The following is a 25,212-nucleotide window of genomic DNA, read 5'->3' on the forward strand; positions in this document are numbered from 1 at the left end:
AATAAACAGTATGGTGTTAGATTCACAGGTAAAATAAGATAACGAGAAAGACAGTGCAAAGAATGACTGGTAGTGATTAGGGGTGGGGAAGGTCTGCTTTCTTTTCAATCATTAAATACCTCTTTTATTATCTTTTATGACCTGATACCTGAATAATGAGAGGGAGGCAGCTACACAGAGCATCTCAAGCAATATCATTCAAGTAGAAGAAATAGCAAATGAGAAGTTCCTGAAGCTGAGTGCACAAGAATGCATATAATATGATCAGGAGGAGATAAGTACTAAGAACTACTTTGTTAATAGATGTAATGGATGAGAACAAGGGAGAGAGCCCCTGATTCAACAGCTGTATTGTAGTCAGGTCCGAAGCAGTCGGTGGAAAGAATAGAATTCCACTGAGTCTTTTCATCATTGAAGCCCACAAGTAGGGGAGAGATTGAGTATTCAAAAAAGAGAGCACAGCATATGCAGAGACCTTAGAGAGAGATGCAAAGTGAAACATTTCCTGACAATTGCATTTAGTGTGTATGTAGCTAGATCATAAATTGTATAAAGGAAGTGTCAGAATATAAAGCTGCAATTAGGGCATTAGGGTTAGATTGAAAAGAACTTGTGTGTTAAAATACGGTGGTTTTGGTGTAAAGGAGAGGTCACACTTCTGCTTCAGAGCTCTCTTCTGAAGACACTATGGTTGATCTGCTGGAAAGGATAAAACATGCTAACATGTGTGTCCCCTTCTTAGGGAGTTATCTCTAACCTATGCAGATAAATGAAGCCAATTTGATATAACTCAAATTCCTTTGATTCTCATCACACTGGCTTACCCAGGATCTTTAACGACCCCGAAATCTACCAGGGAGTTCAAAGAGAATGTCCATGCTAATCCATAGCCACCTCTCATTTCCCTTATCAGTGTTATTTGTTCACAAGTAGTTCAGAGGACTCATCACTGCCCACATGTACAGTGCTTCCTGAAAGAATGTCAAAGTCTATCCCTGGGCAGAGTGTCTACTGGTATTTCCAACATGGCCTTCCCCGGAAATGCCAGAGTTGAACTGCATTTCCTGGAGCAGAAGTTGAACATTCCAATCTCACATAATGTCACACTTGGCACCAAAGCGGTAACCACCCATGCCTCTGTCTCTCAAGAACTCTCTTGAGTGCTACTTCCTTAGTGTGTGCTTGAAACATCTCTCTCTCTAAAGTCCCTAATACTAACTAGTAATATGCATTACACACACACTCTGTTCCAAGCTCTGTGCTACCTTCTAAACATGGAGGATATTGTTTCAGCCTCACAACACCCCTGTGGTATAGTATGATCATTTAGTGGATAAGGAACAGAACTCAGAGGGGATTAACTACTTGTCTGGGTCTCACAACCAACAGATGACTGGGCTCGATTTGATATCTATGCAATCTGACTGAAGTGCCCTTGTGTGTCACTGTTGTGCTCTACTGCCTTTCCAAGACCTCAGGGGTGGGCTCATAAGTTAGAGCAAGAAAAATTCACCTACTAGTGTTGTATTATTTCTCTTTTGTCTTCTGTTACCTAGTAAAACCTCTTCCTCCAAATATGAATACTTCATGAGAATCCTTCATTACCATTACATATCCAATGTCATAGTCAGTTTGAGCTGCCATAACAAAAATACCATGCACTGTGTGGCTTACACAACAAACATTAATTTTTTGCAATTGTGGAGGCTGGGAAATCCAAGATCAGTGCACCGGTAGATCCAATGTCATCTGCTGAGACCCATTCCCTGGTTTATAGACAACCACCTTCTCACTGTGTCCTTACATGCCCAAAAGAAAGATCATCTCTCTCCCACTTTCTCATAGGAATATAAATTCCATTTCTGAGAGTTCCACCCTCATGATCTAATTACCTTCCAAAGTCCCCACCTCCAATTATCATCACATTGGGGTTCAAGCTTCAACACGTAAATTTGATGGGGGAGCCAGGAAATTCAAACTTTCAGGACATGTTACCCAGACATTCTTAAATCACAGTTCACTTAGGTTCGAGAGAGGAGCTTCTTACACAGAGGTTGCATACCCTCAGAAGCCATAGATTACAGAATATGTAGTCCTTATTTTCTATAGCACTAGTCTACCTAAGCCAACTTTAAATTTATTGTTCCAAGCCTGTTTGGTGAGCTCTTCCAGTTTCCCTGCCCACATGAGGATGAAGTAACCCATTAAGACCATTGACTAATGGGGGCAGTATGGTGTGGAGGAAAAGTCTAAACTCTGCTCCACCTTCACACTGCTTTATCACCGGTATGACGCAAGAGCTGGGGCTGCAACTGAGAAGCAGATAAGAACTGGGGGTCAGGTGCAGTGGCTCACACCTGTAATCCCAGCACTTTGGGAGACCGAGGTGGGTGGATCACCTGAGGTTAGGAGTTTAAGACCAGCCTGGCCAACATGGTGAAACCCCACCTCTACTAATAATACAAAAAAAAAAAAAAAGAAAAAATCAGCCAGGCATGGCAGTGGGTGCCTATAGTCCCAGCAACTCAGGAGGCTGAGGGAGGATAATCACTTGATCCCATGAGGTGGAGGTTGGAGTGAGCTGAGATTGCACCATTGAACTCCAGCCTGGGAAAAAAGAGTGAAACACCATTTAAAAAAAAAATAGGTTGTATTATTTTCCTGGTATCTTCTCTTCTTTGGTCATCTTAATTTCCTACTCCCTATGCCAAGCAATGTTGCCAATGGTAACATATTAGGTAAGTTCAAAAGTAATGACTGTTTTTGCATTTGTGGAATCTGTCATTTGATATTGAAATACATTCTGAAATAAATGTGGTTATGATAGACATCATTTAAATGGGCATTTCTTGCTTTATGTTTTTTTTTTTTTTTTTGCTTGCTAATGACTTATTACTTGCTGTTTATTTTATGTTTATTTTAGACTATGGAAATGATGTTAGACAAAAAGCAAATTCAACTTCAAAATGGGTCATAAAATAACTGAGACAACTTGCAACATCAGCAACGCATTTGTTCCACTGAGAATGAACGTACAGTGCAGTGGTGGTTCAAGAAGTTTTGCAAAGGAGACAAGAGCCTTGAAGACAAGAAGCATAGTGGCTGGCCATGAGAAGTTGATGATGACCAACTGAGAACAATCATCAAAGCTGATCCTCTTAAAACTACACAAGAAGTTGCCAAAGAACTCTTCATTGGCGATTTGAAGCAAATTGGAAAGGTGAAAAATCGCAATAAGTGGGTGCCTCATGAGCTGAGTGAAATTTTTAAAAAATCATCATTTTGAGTGTCGTCTTCTCTCATTCTATCCAACAACAACGACCCATTTCTCCATTGAATGATGACGTACGACAAAAAATGGATTTTATATGACAACTGGCAGTGACCAGCTCAGTGAGTGGATCAAGAAGAAGTTTCAAAGAACTTCCCAAAGCCAAACTTGCACCAAGAAAAGGTCATGATCACTGTTTGGTGGTCTCCTGCCAGTCTGATCCACTATGGCTTTCTGAATCCCTGTGAAACCATTACATGTGAGAAGTATGCTCAGAAAATGGATAAGGTGCATCAAAAATTGCAATGCCTGCAGCCACCTTGGTCAAGAGAAAGGGCTTAATTTTCCACATCAATGCCAGACCACACATCGCACAACCAATGCTTCAAAAGTTGAGTGAATTGGGCTATGAAGTTTTGCCTCATCCACCACAGTCACCTGACCTCTTGTGAATCAACTACCACTTCTGCAAGCATCTGGACAACTTTTTGCAGGGAAAACACTTCCATGACCAGCAGGATCCAGAAAATGCTTTCCAAGAGTTCATCGAATTCCAAAGCAAAATATTTTATACTACAGGAGTAAACAAACTTATTTCTCATTGGCAAACGTGTTGATTGCAGTGGTTCCTGTTTTGATCAATAAAGATGTGTTTGAGCCTAGATACAATGATTTAAAATTCATAGTCCAAAACTGCAATTACTTCTGTGCCAACATAATAGTTATCAAAACCAGATTTAAACCTCTTTCCTGAAACCCACCCAAGAACTAGCCTTATCACTTTCTATTTTCTACTTAGTGTCTCAAGGCTCCATGTTTAGATGGTCCGGTGTGTGAAGTGGCAAGGTGCCGTTTTGAGTGAGAGCCTTCTTATTCTTCCAGTGCCATAAAATTGCCTATAAGAAACTGGTAGGTTTTTGTGAGGGTCCAGAATCTCCCCAGGTCACTTCACTACCCAAGCACCAGACTTTGAGTTTCTTTTTGTGTTTGATTTCAGGGAATGGATACCCAACCTCAACAACTATGCATTAAAGGAATAAAGACAATGATGCAAGTTTAGATGCCACCTCCACAAGTAGGGACCCATCATTCCTGAGTCCTGTAATATCTAAAACAAGTATTTTGTTGTTGTTGTTGTTGTTGTTGTTGTTGTTGTTGTTGTTGTGAAGAGCGGTCTTCTCTTAAAAGTGACTTGTGCTTATGGAATTAGAATTCACCTGTGATAGAGGATCTTAAAGGTGTTTGGATGCATAGAGCTTAGAGCACACATAGGAGAAAGGCAGGAAACTGTCATGGAAAAGGGATGATAGATTTCAGAGTGATATTTAAGATTGATCAACAAGATTGAATTGTATAATAAGGGCAATGGGAAACCACTGAAGAATTTTATGGAGAGAAATGATATGCTCAATTTTGCTTTAAAAAAATAGCTCTCAGAACAACATGGGTAATGGGTGGGAAGAGAGTAAGAGTGAATAAAAGAAACAAAATTTAATGAGTGTTTGCAATAGTCCAGATGATAAATGATGATAGTGGACTAGATAAAGGTTCTAACAGTGGAGATAATAAAGATATTTATGACATATTTAAGAGATACAATCCAGAGCATTTGAAATTGATTGAATATGGATGTAGGAAAGAAACTAACGACTAAGATGAATCCAAAATTTCAAATTTGCATAACTTGGTGGAAAGTGAAATTATGTTCTGACGGTTCAAAAGGTAAGGAGTTTAATTTTGGACATGTGAATTTTAAAGGAAAATGTCTGCTACCAAGTAGATTTATTAACCAGGAACTGAGTAGAGATTGAATTGTATCTAGAAATATAAAAGATGTCAACATAGACAGCTCAAAATAGTGATTATATCTTTAAGAATAGGATATGTAGGCAGGGCGCGGTGGCTCACGCCTGTAATCCCAGCACTTTGGGAGGCCGAGGTGGGCGGATCATGAGGTCAGATCAAGACCATTCTGTCTATCATGGTGAAACCCCATCTCTACTAAAAATACAAAAACTTAACTAGGCGTGGTGACAGGTGCCTGTAGTCCTAGCTACTCGGGAGGCTGAGGCAAGAGAATGGTGTAAACCCGGGAGGTAGAGCTTGCAATGAGCCGAGATCGTGACAGATCTCGAGATGGGTGACAGAGCGAGACTCCGTCTCAAAACAAAAAAACAAAAACAAAAACAAAAACAAAAACAAAACAAAAAAAAAAATAGGATGTACAAAGTAAAACAGGAAAAATCATACAGAATAGAATTCCATGCAACAGCAACACTCTTATGGCAGGTTGATCTAAGATCTCTCCCTATCCTGACATTAGGTACAGCTAAATAAGTAGGAGCACACAGAGTCAATGAAGAAGGGACAACCAGGCAGGCAGAAGTAAGAGAAAAGTGTGTGGAGTCACAGAATCAAAAGGAGAGGCATGCTTCCTGGCAAAGAAAGCAGTAAATAATGGGAGCTCATTCAGAAAAAAAGCACAAGTGTTCTTTTGATTAAGAATGGAGTGGCGGGGGGCGGAGCAAGATGGCCGAATAGGAACAACTCCAGTCTCCAACTCCCAGCGCGAGCGACACAGAAGACCGGTGATTTCTGCATTTTCAACTGAGGTACTGGGGTCATCTCACTAGGGAGTGCCGGACAATCGGTGCTGGTCAGCTGCTGCAGCCTGACCAGCGAGAGCTGAAGCAGGGCGAGGCATCGCCTCACCTGGAAGCGCAAGGGGGAAGGGGATCCGTTTTCCTAGCCAGGGGAACTGAGACACACAACACCTGGAAAATCGGGTAACTCCCACCCCAATACTGCGCTGTAAGCATACAGGCATTCCAGGAGAATATATCCCACACCTGGCCGGGAGGGTCCCACGCCCACGAAGCCTCCCTCACTGCTAACACAGCAGTCTGCCGCGATCTATCCGCAAGGCAGCAGCGAGGCTGGGGGAGGGGCGCCCGCCATTGCTGAGGCTTAAGTAGGTAAACAAAGCCGCTGGGAAGCTCGAACTGGGTGGAGCTCACAGCAGCTCAAGGAAGCCTGCCTGTCTCTGTAGTCTCCACCTCTGGGGACAGCGCACAGCTGAAGACCAACAGGGGAAGTAGCGGGAGCCGGTGCAGACGCGAACGACTCTGTCTGACAGCTTTGGGGAGAGCCGCGGATCTCCCAACGCGGAGGTTGAGATCTGAGAACGGACAGACTGCCTGCTCAGGTGTGTCCCTGACCCCTGAGTAGCCTAGCTGGGAGAAATCCCCCACTAGGGGCAGTCTGACACCCCACACCTCACAGGGTGGAGTACACCCCTGAGAGGACACTTCCAAAGGAAGAATCAGACAGGTACACTCGCTGTTCAGCAATATTCTATCTTCGGCAACCTCTGCTGCTGATACCCAGGCAAACAGGGTCTGGAGTGGACCTTAAGCAATCTCCAACAGACCAACAGAGAGTCCTTCTGACTGTCAGAAGGAAAACTATCAAACAGGAAGGACACCTATACCAAAACCCCATCAGTTCGTCACCACCATCAAAGACCAGAGACAGATAAAACCACAAAGATGGGGAAGAAGCAGGGCAGAAAAGCTGGAAATTCAAAAAATAAGAGCGCATCTCCCCCTGCAAAGGAGCGCAGCCCATCACCAGCAACGGATCAAAGCTGGTCAGAGAATGACTTGGACGAGAGGAGAGAAGAAGGCTTCAGTCCATCAAACTTATCAGAGCTAAAGGAGGAATTACGTACCCAGCACAAAGAAACTAAAAATCTTGAAAAAAGAGTGGAAGAATTGACAGCTAGACTCATTAATGCAGAGAAGATCATAAACGAAATGACAGAGATGAAAACCATGACACGAGAAATACGTGACAAATGCACAAGCTTCAGTAACCGACTCGATCAACTGGAAGAAAGAGTATCAGCGATTGAAGATCAAATGAATGAAATGAAGCGAGAAGAGAAACCAAAAGAAAAAAGAAGAAAAAGAAATGAGCAAAGCCTGCAAGAAGTATGGGATTACGTAAAAAGACCAAATCTACGTCTGATTGGGGTGCCTGAAAGTGAGGGGGAAAATGGAACCAAGTTGGAAAACACTCTTCAGGATATCATCCAGGAGAACTTCCCCAACCTAGTAGGGCAGGCCAACATTCAAATTCAGGAAATACAGAGAACGCCACAAAGATACTCCTCGAGAAGAGCAACTCCAAGACACATAATTGCCAGATTCACCAAAGTTGAAATGAAGGAAAAAATCTTAAGGGCAGCCAGAGAGAAAGGTCGGGTCACCCACAAAGGGAAGCCCATCAGACTAACAGCAGATCTCTCGGCAGAAACTCTACAAGCCAGAAGAGAGTGGGGGCCAATATTCAACGTTCTTAAAGAAAAGAATTTTAAACCCAGAATTTCATATCCAGCCAAACTAAGTTTCATAAGTGAAGGAGAAATAAAATCCTTTACAGATAAGCAAATGCTTAGAGATTTTGTCACCACCAGGCCTGCCTTACAAGAGACCCTGAAGGAAGCCCTAAACATGGAAAGGAACAACCGGTACCAGCCATCGCAAAAACTTGGCAAAATGTAAAGACCATCGAGGCTAGGAAGAAACTGCATCAACTAACGAGCAAAATAACCAGTTAATATCATAATGGCAGGATCAAGTTCACACATAACAATATTAACCTTAAATGTTAATGGACTAAATGCTCCAATTAAAAGACACAGACTGGCAAACTGGATAAAGAGTCAAGACCCATCAGTCTGCTGTATTCAGGAGACCCATCTCACATGCAGAGACATACATAGGCTCAAAATAAAGGGATGGAGGAAGATCTACCAAGCAAATGGAGAACAAAAAAAAGCAGGGGTTGCAATCCTAGTCTCTGATAAAACAGACTTTAAACCATCAAAGATCAAAAGAGACAAAGAAGGCCATTACATAATGGTAAAGGGATCAATTCAACAGGAAGAGCTAACTCTCCTAAATATATATGCACCCAATACAGGAGCACCCAGATTCATAAAGCAAGTCCTTAGAGACTTACAAAGAGACTTAGACTCCCATACAATAATAATGGGAGACTTCAACACTCCGCTGTCAACATTAGACAGATCAACGAGACAGAAAGTTAACAAGGATATCCAGGAATTGAACTCATCTCTGCACCAAGCGGACCTAATAGACATCTATAGAACTCTCCACCCCAAATCAACAGAATATACATTCTTCTCAGCACCACATCACACTTATTCCAAAATTGACCACATAATTAGAAGTAAAGTACTCCTCAGCAAATGTAAAAGAACAGAAATTATAACAAACTGTCTCTCAGACCACAGTGCAATCAAACTAGAACTCAGGACTAAGAAACTCAATCAAAACCGCACAACTACATGGAAACTGAACAACCTGCTCCTGAATGACTACTGGGTACATAACGAAATGAAAGCGGAAATAAAGATGTTCTTTGAAACCAATGAGAACAAAGATACAACATACCAGAATCTCTGGGACACATTTAAAGCAGTGTGTAGAGGGAAATTTATAGCACTAAATGCCCACAAGAGAAAGCAGGAAAGATCTAAAATTGACACTCTAACATCACAATTAAAAGAACTAGAGAGGCAAGAGCAATCACATTCAAAAGCTAGCAGAAGGCAAGAAATAACTAAGATCAGAGCAGAACTGAAGGAGATAGAGACACAAAAAACCCTCCAAAAAATCAATGAATCCAGGAGTTGGTTTTTTGAAAAGATCAACAAAATTGACAGACCGCTAGCAAGGCTAATAAAGAAAAAAAGAGAGAGGAATCAAATAGATGCAATAAAAAATGATAAAGGGGATATCACCACTGACCCCACAGAAATACAAACTACCATCAGAGAATACTATAAACGCCTCTACGCAAATCAACTAGAAAATCTAGAAGAAATGGATAATTTCCTGGACACTTACACTCTCCCAAGGCTAAACCAGGAAGAAGTTGAATCCCTGAATAGACCAATAGCAGGCTCTGAAATTGAGGCAACAATTAATAGCCTACCCACCAAAAAAAGTCCAGGACCAGATGGATTCACAGCTGAATTCTACCAGAGGTACAAGGAGGAGCTGGTACCATTCCTTCTGAAACTATTCCAATCAATAGAAAAAGAGGGAATCCTCCCTAACTCATTTTATGAGGCCAACATCATCCTCATACCAAAGCCTGGCAGAGACACAACAAAAAAAGAGAATTTTAGACCAATATCCCTGATGAACATTGATGCAAAAATCCTCAATAAAATACTGGCAAACCGGATTCAGCAGCACATCAAAAAGCTTATCCACCATGATCAAGTGGGCTTCATCCCTGGGATGCAAGGCTGGTTCAACATTCGCAAATCAATAAATGTAATCCAGCATATAAACAGAACCAAAGACAAGAACCACATGATTGTCTCAATAGATGCAGAAAAGGCTTTTGACAAAATTCAACAGCCCTTCATGCTAAAAACGCTCAATAAATTCGGTATTGATGGAACGTACCTCAAAATAATAAGAGCTATTTATGACAAACCCACAGCTAATATCATACTCAATGGGCAAAAACTGGAAAAATTCCCTTTGAAAACTGGCACAAGACAGGGATGCCCTCTCTCACCACTCCTATTCAACATAGTGTTGGAAGTTCTGGCTAGGGCAATCAGGCAAGAGAAAGAAATCAAGGGTATCCAGTTAGGAAAAGAAGTCAAATTGTCCCTGTTTGCAGATGACATGATTGTATATTTAGAAAACCCCATCGTCTCAGCCCAAAATCTCCTTAAGCTGATAAGCAACTTCAGCAAAGTCTCAGGATACAAAATTAATGTGCAAAAATCACAAGCATTCTTATACACCAGCAACAGACAAGCAGAGAGCCAAATCAGGAATGAACTTCCATTCACAATTGCCTCAAAGAGAATAAAATACCTAGGAATCCAGCTTACAAGGGATGTAAAGGACCTCTTCAAGGAGAACTACAAACCACTGCTCAGTGAAATCAAAGAGGACACAAACAAATGGAAGAACATACCATGCTCATGGATAGGAAGAATCAATATCGTGAAAATGGCCATACTCCCCAAGGTTATTTATAGATTCAATGCCATCCCCATCAAGCTACCAATGACTTTCTTCACAGAATTGGAAAAAACTGCTTTAAAGTTCATATGGAACCAAAAAAGAGCCCGCATTGCCAAGACAATCCTAAGTCAAAAGGACAAAGCTGGAGGCGTCACGCTACCTGACTTCAAACTATACTACAAGGCTACAGTAACCAAAACAGCATGGTACTGGTACCAAAACAGAGATATAGACCAATGGAACAGAACAGAGTCCTCAGAAATAATACCGCACATCTACAGCCATCTGATCTTTGACAAACCTGAGAGAAACAAGAAATGGGGAAAGGATTCCCTATTTAATAAATGGTGCTGGGAAAATTGGCTAGCCATAAGTAGAAAGCTGAAACTGGATCCTTTCCTTACCCCTTATACGAAGATTAATTCAAGATGGATTAGAGACTTAAATGTTAGACCTAATACCATCAAAACCCTAGAAGAAAATCTAGGTAGTACCATTCAGGACATAGGCATGGGCAAGGACTTCATGTCTAAAACACCAAAAGCAACGGCAGCAAAAGCCAAAATTGACAAATGGGATCTAATTAAACTAAAGAGCTTTTGCACAGCAAAAGAAACTACCATCAGAGTGAACAGGCAACCTACAGAATGGGAGAAAATTTTTGCAACCTACTCATCTGACAAAGGGCTAATATCCAGAATCTACAAAGAACTCAAACAAATATACGAGAAAAAAACAAACAACCCCATCAAAAAGTGGGGAAAGGATATGAACAGACATTTCTCAAAAGAAGATATTCATACAGCCAACAGACACATGAAAAAATGCTCATCATCACTGGCCATCAGAGAAATGCAAATCAAAACCACAATGAGATACCATCTCACACCAGTTAGAATGGCAATCATTAAGAAGTCAGGAAACAACAGGTGTTGGAGAGGATGTGGAGAAATAGGAACACTTTTACACTGTTGGTGGGATTGTAAACTAGTTCAACCATTATGGAAAACAGTATGGCAATTCCTCAAGGATCTAGAACTAGATGTACCATATGACCCAGCCATCCCACTACTGGGTATATACCCAAAGGATTATAAATTAGTCTACTACAAAGACACATGCACACGTATGTTTATTGCGGCACTATTCACAATAGCAAAGACTTGGAATCAACCCAAATGTCCATCTGTGACAGACTGGATTAAGAAAATGTGGCACATATACACCATGGAATACTATGCAGCCATAAAAAAGGATGAGTTTGCGTCCTTTGTAGGGACATGGATGCAGCTGGAAACCATCATTCTTAGCAAACTATCACAAGAAGAGAAAACCAAACACCGCATGTTCTCACTCATAGGTGGGAACTGAACAATGAGATCACTTGGACTCGGGAAGGGGAACATCACACACTGGGGTCTATCATGGGGAGGGGGGAGGAGGGAGGGATTGCATTGGGGAGTTATACATGATATAAATGATGAATTGATGGGTGCTGACGAGTTGATGCGTGCAGCACACCAACATGGCATAAGTATACATATGTAACAAACCTGCACGTTATGCACATGTACCCTAGAACTTAAAGTATAATAAAAAAAAAAAAAAAAAAAAAAAAAAAAAGAATGGAGTGGCATTTGGTGACTTTAGTGAGAACAATTCCAACAGAATGGTGGCAGTAAAATCTAAATTGCATTGGGTTGAAGAATAAGTATGAAATAAGGACATAGAGATGCCAGTTTAGGTGATGCATTTGAGAAGATTAATATGTAAGGTAAGGAGAGGAAGGGTAATAGCTATACGGAGATGGATGGTTGTGTTTCAAATGAGTGAGACTTGAGTGGCTTCAAATTTTGGTAGAATGTGTCTATAAAGAGAAAAATGTTGACGATATTGAGGAGAGGATGCCAGATCAGCACAGTGAGATCCCTGAGAAGGCGGGAGGGGTTGCCCTTATGAAAAAGGAGATAAGCCTTGTTATTTTAACAGGAGAAAAGGAGGAAAGACTGGGAAAGCAGATTTGTAATTTTAGTGACAGATACTTGAAGAATTTTTATTATCTTCAAGAGCTTCTAATTTTCTTTAGTGTAGAAAAACAGCATCTGCTAAGTGTGATGAAATAAGATGACAAAGATTTAAAATTTGTTAAGAGTCAAAAGAGTCTGAAATCATTGTTATGAAAAAAGAATGGAGCATAGAAACCTAAATGTGTCAGGCAGAGTCGAATTTTTTGATTCTAGTCTTTAAACATTTTCCACTTTGTCCCCCACCCCATAGGCCTCTTGCAGAGCCATAATGAAAGCCATGCCTTCCAAGCTAAGAGAAAACAGCACTTTTATTTGTAAAGCAAAATGTTCTAATCCTTATATTTGATCATTCTCCAGCCTTAAGCTTCTTCTTCACTTGTTCTCTTACTCTCTTTTCAAATAAGTCTGTGGCTCTGTTTTCTGTTGTGTTAATCATACCATGAACACATTCCTGTAAGCGAGTGAATTATACTCTGGCAAAATGACCTGGAATCAACATATGCCATCATTGTAGACACCCTGGATTGGCTTTCCAGTGGCTCTGACACCTCCCCTACTCATCACCTCTTTCCCATTGTATGTCTCCCAGTACCCACAAAATAAGACAGGCTCATATCTGATTGTTTGATTGTTTGACAGTGACTTTGATGGACTGAGGAGGCACTTGAATCTGATCTCAACTATTTTAGCAGTTGAATCTGATCTCAACTATTAACCTCATGACACAGGGAATCAAGTTGCTGTCTATTACAGGATAAGGAAGCAGCTCGTATTAACACAGGTGATGCTGTGAGGTCACGAACCATCATACACTGGGAGTATTAGGTAGGACTTTGGAAGATCTGCTATGGGAAAACTCAAAGGACATTCCTGAGCTAGGGAGAAGGAAGTTGAACTAAGCTATGTCACTAGTCTCTTTTTCAATTCAAGGATTATAGTATCAGAAAGGGTATTTAAAATAAATGCAAAACTGTTGTACATAAGGGAACTGAAGTATTCACAAACGTTAATATTCTCAGAAGAAACAGGGTGAAGAGGAAAGAGCATGATCAGAACATGAGGCAAATCCCAGCTTATGCATTTGCTAACTGAGTAACCCTAAACAAGTCACCTAACATTTCTGGCACTGTTTTCTAATCTAAAAAATGAAGATAATGTCATCTTTGATTGTTGTTCTAAGGCTGCGTTGGGCAACATAGTAGCCACTAACCACATATGGCTATTACAATTTAAATCAGTTAAAATTAAATAATGTTAAACATCAGTTTCCTCCTTGGACTAGCCATATTTGAAGAGCTCAACAGCCAGATGTGATTGCTAGCTGTCATACTGAACAGAACAGATATAGAAGATTTCCATGATTACCAAAAGTTCTATTTGACAGCAATGTTCTAAGGATTAAATACAATCTGCAAAAAAAAAAAAAAAAAAAAAAAAAAAAAAAAATCCCACTATATATTAGGTATTTACATATGATAGCTAACTTTTTGTTAACTATAACAGAATTTTAAGACCATGTGCCAAAGTCTGTACTAAATGTGTTACAAATATTTAATAGAATTTATACTGCCATTGTGGATAGGAATGGGAATACTCCCATTCTATGGATGAGGAAACAAAGGAGTAAGAAGATTAAATAATTACCCAAAGTTACAAAGATTAAAAGCTCTTATTTTTAGGAAAGATTAAAATCACAGAGGGAGAAATTATCAGAAATTTCTTTCAAACACTTGTTAATCTGACCACAAATCTATGCTGATGCCTGGCTGTGTGTTTTTATTTATCCTCAGACTAATGGAAAAACTTCAGCTGTGGTAAAAAGGAAGGCAGAGAATTTTGAGTATTTTATACAGGAAAGAGTAGAACAGGGTAGGGAAAGCTCTTACGTATAAAGAAAAATGAGGGCTAAAGTGATGGCCTCTAAGGTCTATAATCTTGGATGGTCAGATTCTGAAAGGACTCATATTACGTGTCTATTCTGTCAGAAATAATTGGAAGGTATAGTTATTTATTGCAAGAAATAAACGTATTTTCTCTTTGTGTCTTTGCCGATCAATACCTGCCTCTTCGAGAAGACCTATGTTCTGAGGAACATGTGGAGAGTAGCAATTTTATCTTGAAATATGTTGGGAAACGGGTCCAAGAAGTTGAGTGTAGGATCTCATCAATAGAACAAATTGCACTCTTAAGAATTGCTGTCTTTGTCTGCCTATATCCTATGTTTCAGACCTTTATTCATTGTTTTCCAAAAGCAACAGACAAGACATTCAGGAAGAGGCACAACAGTATCTTGTCAAATGCATGCCTGATTCAAAACAACACAGAAACAACAACTACAAGGCAAAAACAAAATGAAACAAAGCAAAACACTTCATGAATCTAGGAATAAATGAATACAACATTGTAGTAGTAATTGTATTAGTCAGGAAGGACAAGCTAGTTTATGTAACAATAACAAATATACCAAAAAATCTCAGTAACTTCAGTGGCATAAAAATCAATTTCTCACTCAAATCACAGTTAAACTAAATAAAACTGAGTAACTGCAGCTGCCCTTGGGGAGTCTCTTCCATATGGTGATGAAAGGACCCCAAATCTGAAACTAGTGTTTTCCAAGGGTGGAGAGTCATGGGAGATACTTGCACAAGACAAACCTAGAAGTATTTTACATCACTTCTGTGCCCCTTACATTCACCAGAACCCAGACACATGGTGCATACCACACTGTAAGAGGTCCTGGCATATGTTGGTTTGCTGAGGGTTCAAGTTTGGTGAACACATTGCCTTGTCTCTGAAGAGGTCAGAAAACAAGCATAGACCAAAAACAAGTTATCCATTTATTTTAAAAATAGTCTCTTTGTTTTTAAATAGCTACCTATTTTACATTTCCCCAGACTCTTCTCCTTGAATGCTACCTTTCTCATCCTTATCAAATACACCTGACTCTTACTTCATTAAGAATATCAACTCTCCCCACCCCCCGCACCCTGACAAATTTTCCACTATTTTTTTCAGCTTTGTATCTTCCTGTTCAGAGGAACAACTTTCTTTTTCTTATCTAACGCCACATCCTCTATGTGAACCTTGAACTCCTTTCCTTCTTCCAGACCTTGAAATATCAATTATGGCCTTTTTTCATATATCTTTACTGCTGTGTATGTTTATCTCTTTAGCCCACAAACTCATTAAAATCTCTTTCATCCTAGAAATGCATTCTTAACATTCAGACTGGACTCCTCCCATAGGTGCAGTTCAGTCTCTACAGGACCCTGTAGAGTAACCTATCATTGTACACTCTTGGAAGAATAATCTATAGTGATTTCTAATTTATTTCTAAATATTTGTCTTTATAACACATCAAAATTTAACTATATATTTTTCATGTGATTGTCATTGTTCGTATCTTCCACTAGACTTAAAACTCTACAAGGGCCTAACTATATCTGTTTTGTTAACTCTCATTCCTAATGCTAAACCCAGGGCCTGACACATGGTAGTTACTTAATAAATAAATATTTGGTGATTGTATAAATAAACCTACTGCAATTGATGCAAACTAAGACGGTCAATGACATTGCTATTAAATCTGATAGATATATTTCTGTCTTTACCTTCCTGGATTGTTCTGCTGCATTTCACACCACTGATGAGCCGTCTTCTTTAATTCCTTGATGTCCTTAACCCATCAAAACTTTTAGTTTCTTTTTTTTCCCTACCTCTGTGATGGCTTCTTCTCAATCTACTCAATTGTCTACTTCATCTTCCACTGTGCACCACTCAAGTGGAGGCACTACCTGGAGTTTTTTTGTCAGGCTGCTGACCCTCTCAGTAATCAAATTGCTAAGAGTGATGTTATCTACTTTAAATACTGATATTGCCACCCATAGGCTGGTGCCTCTTTAAATATATATTAATATCAGGCTTTTAACATGAGTCACAAGAATTTTGACCAGACTGCCCACTTACATTCTATTCTTATTGGTGTCTTATTGAGGCTTCAAATTCATTGATCAAAATCTGAATTAATTACACTCCTCCGAGATTTTTCATCATATTTTAATCTGTATCCCAGAGCCATTATACATGCATGTATCAAACTAAAAACCAAAGATTCATGCCACCTTTCCCTTACCATTCTCCATCCTGTCAATCACTAAATGTGCTCTGCCATTGTACTTTCAAATATTTCTTGGCTCTTTTCTCCCTCTCCATACTAACCAGTTTCCTTACTCATAATCTCCACCATGGATTACCGAAAGCCTCCTACCAATTTCTTTGCCACCAGACCTTTCCAACCCAATCTATTCTCCACACTGCAACCAAGTGTATCTTTTCAGAAACAACAGTCGGATCATTTCATACTCTGATGCAAACCCCTTCAAAGGCTCCCCACTGTGTATAAAAACCAAACACTTTTAAGATAACCTGAACCTTCCATGAACTTATCCCTTCCTACCCTTATTCTTTGTCTTTTTGCATCTCTATCTTCATGGTTAGTGATATCAGTTTTCTGCACACAGCCTTGCTCTTTTTTTGCTTTGGTAATTTCGCTTAAGTTAAACCAACTTTTGCTAATGCCTTCTCATCTTTGAAGTCTTATCTCAGGCCTCACATCTTCCAGAAAGTCTCTATACTTCAGCCCAAGCTAGGTTAGGTACCATTCCCCTGTGTTCATATAAAGCTCTGTAGATATTTGTGACCTTAAATTGTATGGAGCAGAAGCCCATGGCAAAGCATGTTAGACAGGACATTTGGCTGAGAAATAACATCGTGTGATGCTAAATCATTGAGATTTGGGGGTTAATTGGTTACTGGAGCATAGCCTAGCAAATTCTGAATAAACCATGGTTAGCATATTACAAATGAAGAAAAGTTACGTTCCCCACTCTGCTCATGCAGACGAAGCACAATTCTTTTATTCTTTCCAGCTCTAATATTCACTGGAACTATTTTATAAGGAAATGTTCAAAGAGAACCAATTTGACTCTAGAAGGAAATGAAGAAATTATGGGAAACTGCTTTGCCTAAGTACATCAAGCATTTGTAGAATAAATGAGTTTGTAGTTTATAATCTCTTTTCCACTCTAGCAAAGCCGGTGCGGTTCCATCTGAGCTGAGAAACTACTGGAGCTTGAATTATCCACAAAGGCCCTGCCTATTTGTCATGCAGTCTAACCCACAGAGAACAGAATTTTCACATTGAAATGCAATGAGGTCAAATTGGAGACCCAGCAAATACTGCTGCACTTTGGTGGCTAGCACATCATGTGCCTTTCCATGTTGAGGCCATTTCAGTGTCCCTTGGGGAATAGCATCAAGAAAATGGGCCTTGCAGTGCATATTCAGGGCTCACCAGATATTCACAGAATGGCTGGGCTTTGTCTCTCACCATTCCACCACAGACATACTCAAGGGAGGAAAAGGCAGTGGGATGCTGAAGCTCAGTTTGTGCAATGCCACTTCTAAATAAAGAGACTGCCAAATGTGTCTTGAGAGAAAAGGCTGCATATACCACATCACATCAAATGTTTAATCCTTTGACAGATGAGAGGGATCTATAACAGGCTCTATTCCATTGTGAACACTTTGATCATTGCTATATTTTATCTCTTGATTAGTACATATTAGTTGCTTTTGGGCATTCTAGAATCTAAACTGTTTTCTATGCTTAGTGAATTAATCAATTCACCACCATATGGTCCAGGTAAAAGGCAGAGTCTGCCTTTCTTTTAGATGCCAAAAGACCAGATACACACTTTTCTAGCCTCACTTGCATCTTGGAAGTTGGCACATGTCTTGGTCTCAGCTAATCAAATGGACACAGCATTTAATTGAAAAGAAAGAGTACACAGAAATGGGGCTCCAGAGAACACGTTCTGACAACAGTGGCAATGGTGGCCGCAATGTCCATATATCAGGGTAGCAGTACCCAAAGTGACCACAGGAGGGATGTAAGCTGGAAAATGTAGCATTCATGAGTAGTAATAACAACGCCTGCCAAACTCATATTGGACACAATTTTAGCTGGGGTCCTGGTGGCCTGGACTTCCTTGCTCCAGCTCATTTTCTGTCACCAATTCTCCAACCTTCCTGGTGGGGATTCTGTAGTTCTCTGGAAGTCCTTTAATAAAGTCCTTTCCTTCTTATGTTAGTCAAAGAAAGTTTCTGTTGTTGCTATGTTACAATTCTTGGCTGATAACCTGTCTCATGTTCATGGCAAGATAGGAACATTACTAAAATAATAATTTTTAAAATGATTGTTAATGAAATCTGTTCATAAAACAGACAAAGAGAAATGGTCTCAGCGTTCAGAATCAGTGTAATTTGTAACATGCTAACATTTTACTTTCTCTTGCTTTGATTTGTCATATTAGATCAGAGGTTCTCAATCAGGGGCAATTTTGTCCCCTAGTAGACATTTGACTAAGTCTGCAAGCATGTTTGATTGTCACAATTGGTGGCAGAGATGCTAATGTCATCTAGTGGGTAGAAGTCGGAGATGCTGCTAAGCATCCTGCATTGCACAGGACAGCCCTCTCCACAATAAATTATCTGGCTCAAAATGTCAATAATGCTGACATTGAAGAACTCTGTCTTATTTGAGGTTGAACAGACCTTAGGACCAACTAATCCCTTGGATTCTCCATATTCTTAGCAGTTTCTAAAACTAGTAGAGAAGACATCAAAATTACTTTCCATGTTTTATGAAGACTTCATATTTTAAAGTGTTTCTCCATCCAACAAATAGTTATTGTCGGCTTTGTGCCAGGGATCATGCTAGGATAGACTGGTTAAACCTAACCAAAAAACAAGTAAACATGGTGCTGTCTTTCAAGAGTTTTCACACAAATGGGGAAAAGACACAACAAATAAGTAAAGTAACAAATATTTCCATAGATACAACATGTCATAAAGATAACAAAAGGGAAAAATGCTTAATTAAGGTATAGAAATTAGCAAGGGAAAATCAGCTTGGATAATATGGACACAAGGACTTCTCTGAGGAGATGGCACTTAAACTAAAGCTGGAAGAAGAACAATATAAGAAAAAAATCTGAATAAAGCTTAGTAATGGAAAGTGCTTGATGACTACAGAATTTAACAGAAACTTGTGTTGTTTTGGAACAGTAAGTGAAAGGAGAGTAGCAGCACATAAAATGAGGGGTATCGAAAAATATTCTAACACAGAGAGACTCTAACACAAAGAGACTCTAAGCTGTGAAGAAGAGATAGTAAATATTTATTCTTTACAGATTGTTTTGTTTACCCCCTGTGTAGGGCATTCTTGTATTGCTATAAATACCTGAGGCTGGGCAATTTATAAAGAAAAAAGGTTTAATTGGCTCACATTTCTGAAGATTTTACAGGAAGCATGGTGTTGGCATCCGCTCATCTTCTTGGGAGGCCTCAGGAAGCTTACAATCATGGTGGAAGATGAAGGGGGAGCAGGTATGTCACATGGCAAAAGCAAAAACAAGTAAGAGAGAGAGGGATGGGGCAGGAGGTGCCACACACCTTTTAATGATCACATCTCCTGTGAACTCAGAGCAAGAGTTTTCTTATCACCAAGAGGATTGCACAGGCCATTCATGAGGAATCCACCCCCATGATTCAAACACCTCCCACAAGGCCCCACCTCCAGCATTGAGGATTACAATTCAATATGAGATTTGGGTGGGAAAAAACACCCAAACTGTATCACCCACCCTAGATTCTTGGACTATCTAAATATGGAGTTGCTTTATACTTGTCCAGACTGATAAGAAAAAAAAAAAATGGGTTATTTCACTATGATTAGATGTTCACATTGACAATTTTGTGTCTGATTAGTAAAAATGAAGAATCAATTGTGTGCTAGTGGGTGTCTTTACTTAATAAATTAAAGTGATAAAAAGGATATAATCTGTGAGGGAGAAGTTTGAAATCCTCTAATTAAACCCAACTACTGCATTTATCGCAAGATGAAACAGAAATACACACAGCAGATATGACTTGCCCAAGGTCACACAACTTAGAGAATCAACGTTTAAGATCAGAATCTCTGTGTGTCTACCTTGACAGTCTTTCCACCAAACCACGAGGCTTAGATGTAATGCATTTGGAGTCCAAGGAGAAGTTAAGCTGGTTAAAGGAGAGAATCTGCTTTTCTCCCTTTGACTAAAGATTTTCCTTGGATTCTGAATGCATTTGAATGTGTTACATTTCCCCTCATTGTCCAGCACAAATCAAATATACTTCAACAATTACCCTTTCCTTCTGCATCACGAATAATTATTGCTATCAGATTAGAGGCCTGGCTTTACCTTTTCTATATATTTGATCCAAATGACTGCCTGGAGGTTTTTGGGTAAATGAACTATGCAGTAAGTAATCATTAATTTATATTCTATCACCCATGCATGGAAGCCTATGCTAGTGTTCAAGATGCTTTTGGTTTAGCTGACAAAAAATTGTTCCCACCTTGATGCCTATGATCTGAATTTGTAACTGTTGTTAATTAATATGATGTGTTTTGTCATACTTAATGAACACAAGATAAATAAAAGTTCCAAGGAGACCAATACAGCCAAAAGCCTTCTAAACACCCATTTCCTGCTGGTGACAAGCAGTCCCACACATGAACATCTCCTGGGCTACCCTGGTTAAATTCTGCAAAGAGACAGTTTATATTTAGAAGGCGGCCTCTGATTGATGTGAGATTAAATCCTAGCCTTTTTTGTTCACTATTTGTGAACTCTTAGAATATTTCTTAAGTTTTCTAAAGTTCCCTTTCCTCATTTATAATGGAAGATGATAATGTTCAAAATGATTCTACCATTTATGAAGCTCTTAGTTACTATGTGCCTGACACTTGTCAATATGCTTAATAGGAATCAGCACAAGGTATACATTATTATAAGATCTTGATTATAAAGGGAAAGAAAAATAAGTTATCTGAGTGACTTGCCCAAGATCACACAACTGGAAAATAACAATTGAATCATATTCCAAAGCTTTGTCCTCTTACCTGCATAAATCCTATCACTGTGGTACAGCTATTTGATTCTTTTTTTTTCCTGAAAAATATGTAAAAACTAAGTTTCAGAGAGATGAAAATGTCAAAGCTATCCCATGACCTAGATGGGTAAACAGCCTCAGCCTTGCTCTTCATCCCAGTGCATTTTCATGAAAATCATGTTGCCTTAGGAAGGTTTTGTTTTGTTTTGTTTATTTGCTTCCTAAACTATTAGAGGTTACCTGAGCTTCATTAATTTGCCCAGAAAAATACATCTTCTAGAAAGTGTCAAATAGGCCTTAAATTCTGCAGCACTCTCTTGGATTTTGAGAATGGCCATGGTGCTGCATCACCCTTATCTTCGTCACTGCCACTTTTTCCCCTCATTTAGTCACTTACCAAACTACCTTGAAACTACATTGTAACCAGCTCTAAAGTCCACCCCCTTCTTTCCCTCACTGTTGCCACTACGTTGGCCTGGTTTACCATTACCTCTCTCCCCCAATAACTCTTAACTGGCTTTATTTCTCCCTTTCTACCATTTTCTACACTGCAACAAGGGTGCTGTTTCTGACATTTGTGTGAGATCATGTCATTCTTGCTCAAAAGCCATTCAGCGGTTTCTAATTGCTCTTAGATAAAAGTGAAGCAAGATCCACAGCTATGTGCATGATCTGATTCTCTTTTCTCCAGCCATTATTCTCACCATGTTACTCTCCCCTTCTCCCCAACCACATCACTTTTCTTCCTGCCTGCCCTTCACACAGACTCAAAAACATAACAAGGCTTTACCAGTAATCAGAGAGAACATAAAGAAATGTGTAGACTTTTATTACATTCTCTACTTGTTTCAATATAGGGAAAGTAACTACCCTTGGAAAACGTGTTCATTTCTGCTCTTCTCCCAGATATAACACTACACAGTTCATCTTCTCTCTTAAAAACATGACTCCTCAGTCATCACACCCATCCCAACTCTTCTCTTCCTATTAATTCTGTGTTAGTCAAGACTCTTTTTTTTCTTAAGTCATAGAAACCCAACACAAACCATGGTATAATAACAGTAACAACATTATATCATTATATCAAATAGTCCCTGTTTGCAGATGACATGATTGTATATTTAGAAAATCCCATTGTCTCAGCCCAAAATCTCCTTAAGCTGATAAGCAACTTCAGCAAAGTCTCAGGATACAAAATTAATGTGCAAAAATCACAAGCATTCTTATACACCAGTAACAGACAAACAGAGAGCAAAATCGTGAATGAACTTCCATTCACAATAGCTTCAAAGAGAATAAAATACCTAGGAATCCAACTTACAAGACATGTAAAGGACCTCTTCAAGGAGAACTACAAACCACTGCTCAGTGAAATGAAAGAGGACACAAACAAACTGAAGAACATACCATGCTCATGGATAGGAAGAATCAATATCATGAAAATGGCCATACTGCCCAAAGTAATTTATAGATTCAATGCCATCCCCATTAAGCTACCAATAAGTTTCTTCACAGAATTGAAAAAAACTGCTTTAAAGTTCATATGGAACCAAAAAAGAGCCAGCATTGCCAAGGCAATCCTAAGTCAAAAGAACAAAGCTGGAGGCATCACGCTACCTGACTTCAAAGTATCCTACAAGGCTACAGTAACCAAAACAGCATGGTACTGGTACGAAAACAGAGCTATAGACCAATGGAACAGAACAGAGTCCTCAGAAATAATACCACACATCTACAGCCATCTGATCTTTGACAAACTTGACAAAAACAAGAAATGGGAGAAGAATTCCCTATTTAATAAATGGTGCTGGGAAAATTGGCTAGCCATAAGTAGAAAGCTGAAACTGGATCCTTTCCTTACTCCTTATACGAAAATCAATTCAAGATGGATTAGAGACTTAAATGTTAGACCTAATACCATAAAAACCCTAGAAGAAAATCTAGGTAATACCATTCAGGACATAGGCATGGTCAAGGACTTCATGTCTAAAATACTAAAAACAATGGCAGCAAAAGCCAAAATTGACAAACGGGATCTAATTAAACTAATTTGTAATTCTGCACAGCAAAAGAAACTACCATCAGAGTGAACAAGCAACCTACAGAATGGGAGAAATTTTTTGCAATCTACTTATCTGACTAAGGGCTTATATCCAGAACCTACAAAGAACTCAAACAAATTTACAAGAAAAAAACAAAAAACCCCATCAAAAAGTGGGCAAAGGATATGAACAGACAATTCTCAGAAGAAGACATGCATACAGCCAACAGACACATGAAAAAATGTTCGTCATCATTGGCCATCAGAGAAATGCAAATCAAAACCACAATGAGATACCATCTCACACCAGTTAGAATGGCAATCATTAAAAAGTCAGGAAACAACGGGTGCTGGAGAGGATGTGGAGAAATAGGAGCACTTTTACACTGTTGGTGGGATTGTAAACTAGTTCAACGATTGTGGAAAACAGTATGCCGATTCCTCAAGGATCTAGAACTGGAAATACCATATGATCCAGCCATCCCATTACTAGGTATATACCCAAAGGATTATAAATCATGCTGCTATAAAGACACATGTACACGTATGTTTATTGCGGCACTATTCACAATAGCAAAGACTTGGAATCAACCCAAATGTCTGTCAGTGACAGACTGGATTAAGAAAATATGGCACATATATACCATGGAATACTATGCAGCCATAAAAAAGGATGAGTTTGTGTCCTTTGTAGGGCATGGATGCAGCTGGAAACCATCATTCTCAGCAAACTATCGCAAGAACAGAAAACCAAACACTGCATGTTCTCACTCATAGGTGGGATTGAGCAATGAGATCACTTGGACACGGGAAGGGGAACGTCACACACCGGGGCCTGTTGTGGGGAGGGCGTAAGGGGGAGGGATTCCATTGGGAGTTATACCTGATGTAAGTGATGAGTTGATGGGTGCTGACAAGTTGATGGGTGCAGCACACCACCATGGCACAAGTATATAAATGTAACAAACCTGCACGTTGTGCACATGTACCCTAGAGCTTAAAGTATAATAATAAAAAATAACTAAAAAATAAATCAATAAATAAAAGAAAAGATCCAAAAAAATTACATATACAACATATTTACATATATAAGCATATATAAATGTGTATATATGCCTATATGAATATACACAGGGAGAATAATATGTAATTATCACCATAACTCTAAAGAGTTCACGTTCATGTCCCATTTTATAGATGAAAAATGTGAGAATCTTAAAAGTTATGTTACATGTCCAAGTTCCCACAGCGAAAAACTGTGAAATGAAGATTATTTTTGAACTTCAAGTGCATCTACTCATTCAGATTCTGTTATCAATCAATTGTTCCTTCATTCTTTCATTTATTCACTCATGAAACATGATTGATTTTGCTCTTATGGCAGACACTATGCAGGTAATTTTCTCATAACACTTTTGACAATTTGATAATCCTTTTGGGAGACAATTCTCCATGTGTCTCTCACATTTCCACATGTCTTCAATCAACCATTGTTCTGAATTAGCTTTTCAAGGATGTTTGTATAGCAAACAGCCTTGTGAGATATAGTTTACCTCCAGATCAGAAGGAAGATTTGTTTTCTGGCTGGTATAATAAAGACAATGTGTCCCTCTGGAACAAATGTTGAGCATGTTTGCTAGTAGTCCCCTTTAAAAGGTAGAGATTTTCTAGTCTTAGATTTCCTCCACTATGATGCCGGCTCATCTACCTAGGCCACTGTGCATTGCCCTATGGGATGTGGGGACAAGAAAAACCAACGTGAACATTAAGATCTTATTGTCTGCTGGGCAGTGA

This window comes from Rhinopithecus roxellana, chromosome 2 (assembly GCF_007565055.1).
Source record: "Rhinopithecus roxellana isolate Shanxi Qingling chromosome 2, ASM756505v1, whole genome shotgun sequence".
Lineage (NCBI taxonomy): Eukaryota > Metazoa > Chordata > Mammalia > Primates > Cercopithecidae > Rhinopithecus > Rhinopithecus roxellana.